The sequence below is a fragment of the Poecilia reticulata genome, linkage group LG2 (assembly GCF_000633615.1).
Source record: "Poecilia reticulata strain Guanapo linkage group LG2, Guppy_female_1.0+MT, whole genome shotgun sequence".
NCBI lineage: Eukaryota > Metazoa > Chordata > Actinopteri > Cyprinodontiformes > Poeciliidae > Poecilia > Poecilia reticulata.
In genome coordinates this window covers 21,767,790-21,773,789 of record NC_024332.1, presented here as the reverse complement: position 1 = coordinate 21,773,789, position 6,000 = coordinate 21,767,790, and positions in this window count along the sequence as shown.

Here is a 6,000-nt window from a genome sequence, read left to right as displayed (position 1 = left end):
AAATATACAACTAATGTGAGCTACAAGCTTAACCGCAACTAAATTTTTTTATTGCGAAAATAGTGATATGCTTTCATATTGACTTAAATAACCAAGGTCATGTAAGGCATATCATGACTGGTTGGGAGCTTTGGGCATGTCAGAGCAGGATGGATGGATCTACCTGCACAGGGCCAAAGAAATTAGATTTGAGTAACAAAAATAATCTTTCAGTTCTTGAAATAGGAACTGAAAATCGTTTTTGTACACATCCACTTTAATAACATGTTTGAAGAGCTTCAGTCAGGGAAACAGCTCTGGTAAAAGTCACTAATGATATTCTCATATCCTCAGACATGAAACCATCAATCATTAGATTGATGGTTGGGTCTCTGTTCTGTTTCTGAAGGTCTTTCAAAGTTTTGGACGGACATTTTTATTCACTTTCAGTGCAGCTTTTCAGATAAGACATGATCTGTTCATGGCGAAGCAACTTGTAACTAATACATGAGTCGTTCCTCCATGGACGTTGGAACAAGCCGTGCTGCTTTTTCTTATTTAGGACATGTGTTGCCAGTAAAACACGACGTGACCATCATGACGAAACTGAAACTAGATTTTCCACAGTTCTGCACTGAGACATGGCTGAGCCTCCAATTGCGCATTTAGGAAGAAAAGTTACACATTATAACCCTGATCAAGAGCAAAAACATCCTGGTTGGAATCAATCATGTGCGCCCAGCGTGAATGCAAGTTGATCAATGGAGCAACGTGACAATAAATAAATGAGCACTTGTGGCTCAAGCTAACCCTCGTTTATTAGTTCTTCCTCTCATTGACCATTGGAATGAATATATCACCCATCCWCAGAGATTATTACACTGACTAATAGACTGGCTGAGAGGATAGTGATTAAGTATCACAACCCTGTAATTTATTCTGTGACCCTTTAGTGAATGGTACAATGCACATAAACTACTTAACTGCTGTGCTCTCATTTGTTTCATGGCATAGTTCTGACTGCTTGACCCTCTGCACAGTCCGTTCTCCTGACTAATACAGATGAGGGAGTTCACAAAGCGCAGCAACCTCCTCTGTTCTCTGCAAGTTTTGCGTAAGCTGCTTGCTTTGCAAAAACCGCTTCCTCCCTGCACCAGATTCACAAAGCAGATTACGCTTAAAGCGAATTCAAACACACTCATCAAGCCGGTGGCATGGGATAAACTTAGATCAATTTCTTTATTTTTCTTGGAATTGTTAAATGATTATAGCTTATTGGAGAAAGTCCAGGCCTGATGATACACTCCAGCATAACGTGTTGGATCCTCCAGACTCTCAGCATCCATCAGACCAGTGGTGTGCGGCGCGGTTCATGACTCCTGTGGAGTTGGTTGTACAAAGTCCAAACTAGAAGCTCATGCATTTTAATTGTGACCCTGATTAAAGCATTTAGTTGTTTCTAAATGTTTTCAGTTATGCTCTCATTAAATCCATATGGTTCGATAAAAAGATACAAATATTTCAACACATTTTGATAAAATTTTATTTTTGTCTTTTTAAGTTATTCTTTTTTTCAATAAAACTGAAAATCGTGCATTATCTTAACCTCGTTTGCATATATGCAGTCCATACGCCTGGCCTTTTCCAGGTGACGTCTCTTCCAAGTCCGGCTCTTTCCAGAAAAATATTCTCAACAAGGAGGAGAGTCATAATGGAACCATTCTATTCCAACTGTACTTTTGTACTTTTTCCAGATTCTCTGTAGTCTGTAGAAGAAAAGCACCTATTGCTTTTTGTGTGGATGGGGTTCAGCACTGTGTCCCCCTGCATGTTTCAAGTATATCACACACATATCAGACACACTGTGGAATGTCAATGTAGGACATGTGAAATCCAGCATGTATGTTGACTATGTATGGAGAATCAGCAATGAGCTGGTGGCACCACCAGCAGTGAGGAGCAGCACTTCCTCACCTCATTCTTCTCCCAATTATTTCAACAAGCAGGTGCTAAAACTCAATATTATACTTTGTAAAATTCAGCAATTTTGAACATAGAAGTGTTGATACCACACATGAAATGAATTTGCTGGACAGTCAGGTGAATGACCTGATTTTCTCTTACCTCTTTTACTTGTCATGATGACAGTGGAGGCAGAGCCTCACCTGCCTTCCTGAATGCACATCACCGCGTCGGACAGGACAGATCCTTCCAACGTACTTCCTCCGTCTGACCTTCTCTGTTTCCTCTCCTGCTGTGTCTCAGCCCTCAATCTGTTTTAGCCAAACAAACTGCTGCCCCTTCTCTCCAAGTTAAAGATGTTATTTAAAATTCCCATAATTGGTCCTTTTCCTTCACCATCCTTTCCATCGTTTGAACAAACCCTCTGTATCGCTATTCGCAAGTGCTCTGGCAATAAGTGTTTTATCTATCAGCTTCACACCATTTATAAAACCCTCTACTAACAGTCTGATGCCCAGCTACGAACTCTGCCGCTGCTGACCATACCTTATCTTTATTCCGTCTAGCAGCAGTCTAAGGCAGCAGACATTACTTACTTCATCTTTCAAAGTGTATCTTTTATTTGTTTGGCATCTATTAGGAAGAAAAATGTGTCTTGCCTCTGGCTGTAAAAGCAGTCCCAAAATCTTCAATAAACTTACAGAAGCTCTCTGTTGGATTCTTCACACCAAATGCCATCTACTTTTCGTCCTATTTTCTGTTTAACAATCTTCCCTGCTMTCCAAAAAGATTTGGTATTTTTACCCTTGTAACTTGCTTCTCTGAACTGCTCTGTCTGTTCATCCTTTCTAATGTCGTCGATTCTACAGACTATTCCAAGCAACAGCTGCTCTCCCTTGTTTGTAACAAAAATGTTGAAATGTGTATAATCCCAGAGGGTTGCGTAATCATTTCCCACCTTGCTGACATGCCTTCTGTCTCCTCCCTCCAGGCCTCAGTCATACTCAACAGTCCAGATTTGTAAGAAGCAACCCGGGAACAACTGGAACTTCTTTCTTCTGCTATGATTCTTCTTGTTCTTCAACAAGAAGAACAAGTGGCTCTTTAAAGGCTCAGCTCCTTCTGCTTGAAAACGTTTTCAGCTCTTTTACTTATCAGATCCCATTTAATTTCCTTCAGATGATCTTGCAACCCCTCACCTCCTCTATTACTGCCTCACAAATCGATATCTGTCCCTCCCCCATTCGTCCTCCTGGCCTGTTTCAGGCCAACCTGTTCAGGGTATGCAATATTAACCTTTCTGTTCGTCCATGTCCCTCATCACTGAGATTTAAGTTGCTCAGTTTGCCTCATCTAAACTATGTATTGGAGAGCTAATTTATTGACGTTCTGTTTCTTCATGTCTGCATGTGATGCAGCCCATAACCTCCCTTGTTTGTATTCTGCATTTCAATAGTCTGAACTTAACTGAACTGACAGAATTTCATAACTTTTTACGGCAAGATCTGCAAATCCGTCAGATTTTCCCTTGCATGTAGGAATAAATTCAAAATCAACAGATACATGGTACATTTCAGGACAGAATGGCTACAGCCTGATATGTTTTCTGTGACCTTTGAGTTGTTCATTATGCTTATCATCAGGACTGCTAGATACTTTGTAGATTATAAATCAAAGCTGTTCTTTGGTTTATTTTGGTAAGACATTTCTAGCTGTTGTGCCAAACTGGTCTGATCAGTATTTAAATCCCTATTTGTCTTTGGCTGTTTACACCATTTTTTTTTTTTGTTTATTAATTAATTGACTGTTATGGTAAGTCGCTGGGTTCATTGATCTCTTTTAAGGGAATGTGATGTAATTTCAGTGTCACGTGTCTTTTGGAATTGTGTCCTTATACTTTTATATTTATCTGACCTTGGATTACCTCTTTAAGATCCAAAATCTCATTTACGTTTGCATTAATCATGGCGATGGCGGTGAGTTTGCCCTGCAGTTAGTTGATCGCCGGCTCGATTCCCGGTCTGCCCGCCCTCGTTGTTTGTGTCCCTGGGCAAAAGACCCTTCACCCACCCTGCCTGCTGGTGTTGGTCAGAAGGGCTGATGGTGCAACATGTGTCTGCCTGCCTCGGGCAGCTGTATCTATGATCCAGTAGCTTGCCATCATTAGCATATATTATTAATACAACAGAGACCTGTTTGGGAGACTTGCTTGGTCCTTTGCAGGATCCCCATATGAGCTGGTTGATTGGGACTTTCCCTATGGAGCTGCTGCCTCCGTGATCTTATCTGGGACAATTTATAATTTAAATATTATTTATAATTTAGATTATAAATAGATTTAAAATGAGCTGTGCAACAGGAGTGAATGAGAATGACACAACTGAAGTGATTTGTGTTTGAAATGAGCTGGATCAAATCAAATAAATTAGACTAATTGGATTTCATTTGTGTGTGTTTAGTAATTTTCCATTATATAAATAAATCTGATTGAGATCTCTGTAGAGCAAGCGTTTCCTCGTGTCTGTTACTAGTTTAATCTTCTTCTTTGGTTCAAGAAACATTTCCCATATGTTAGACTAGTACTTTCAAACAGGAGTAATTTGGGTTATCTCCCATAAGCCGTTTACCTTTCTGGGCCACATCCGAGGTGGACTTTGTTGACTCATAACCAAGTTTAAAGCAAAGAGAGGCGAAAAGCTTCTGTTTAAGCATTTGGGATTATGGTCCTCCTACTTCCGCATAAGGCTCCCATGTCCAGACCTTTCTTCTCCTGCTGTGATGGGAGGCATATTAAGCTTCACTCATTGATTCGGGTCTTTACTCTTACATATGTAGCCCACATTTTTGAAAATCCATTTGGAATCCAGAGAAATTGCAGCCTAAGATTTGCTCGCTTTAATCCGCTCTCAAGTTTTGCCTTCATCAKTGCTTCCAAAGTGACCATAAGATCAGCCGTCAGTCCTCCTTCAGTGATCACAGTGAGTTGCGGAGTGTAATTTCTACAGCCACCTATACTCTGCTGCTACCCCTGCTGAGTTACAAAGTGCCTTTCATGTTGCAGACAAGTTTGCAGACAGTAAATACCCAAAGAAAATGACTATACCTTCTGATGAGAGCAGCCTGAAAATTTAGCTGTGTAAAATTGCAGTCAAGTGCAGATTTGCTATTAAGCCAGTGCAGGCGTACTTGAAAAGAAGTGATTGATGGGAAGTGCATATCAAAAAAAAAAAAAAAAACAGGCTTTGAATCACTCCCCGCTCCTGTAATCCCTCAAAACAGAAGCACTGCAGAACTGTTTGAGATTACCACAATTCTCAAGAAGACTACAGCGCACGCAAAGTTCTTCTTTTGTACAGCTGGAAAGAATGTAAAATTGTCCCCAGATTTTGAGGAAATGGATTAGGGAATAAAATGAGTTGCTGTTAAGAGGCTCCTTCGTTGACAGGTGGAACCTTTGGCTGTGGAGAAATCTAATTTTAGGTGCATTTCCCGATTTTCTGTGTAACTCTGAAATGTAAAACTGATGCACTTCCTCTGTGTTTTGACCAGCAAGTCAGTTCTTATTTCCAGAGTATCAGATGCCGTTGTTCTGTCAGGGAACAGCAGTTTTTCAGAGATATGCACAAAGCTGCCAATTGGTATTGGAGCCACGACGCTGTGGCTGTTGTGATATTTGATGCCGGAGGCAAAGTCTGGCTTATGAAGCTGGAAACACATTCTATTTTTTGGAGATAAGAAGTTATGAAACGATATTAAGTGCCCCGGAAACAAATAAATCTGGGAAACAATGACGGAGAGTGAGCAGCTCAATCATTTGTAGGAAATGAAGAACAAGGAATTAATACGCGTTAAAACAAAAAAGACAAACACAAATGTATCAGTTTTATTTCCATTTCTGATTTATTGGACTTTATTTTTAAAGCTGTTACCCAGGAGTGATGCATGCATAATTCCTTCATTTCCAAGGAGGATTCCCTGAGAATGGAAATGGGGATTTTCACATCGTCCCTTCATTAAGAAGGTCATCCAACAAGAACGGAATCATTAATAGTCATCTGC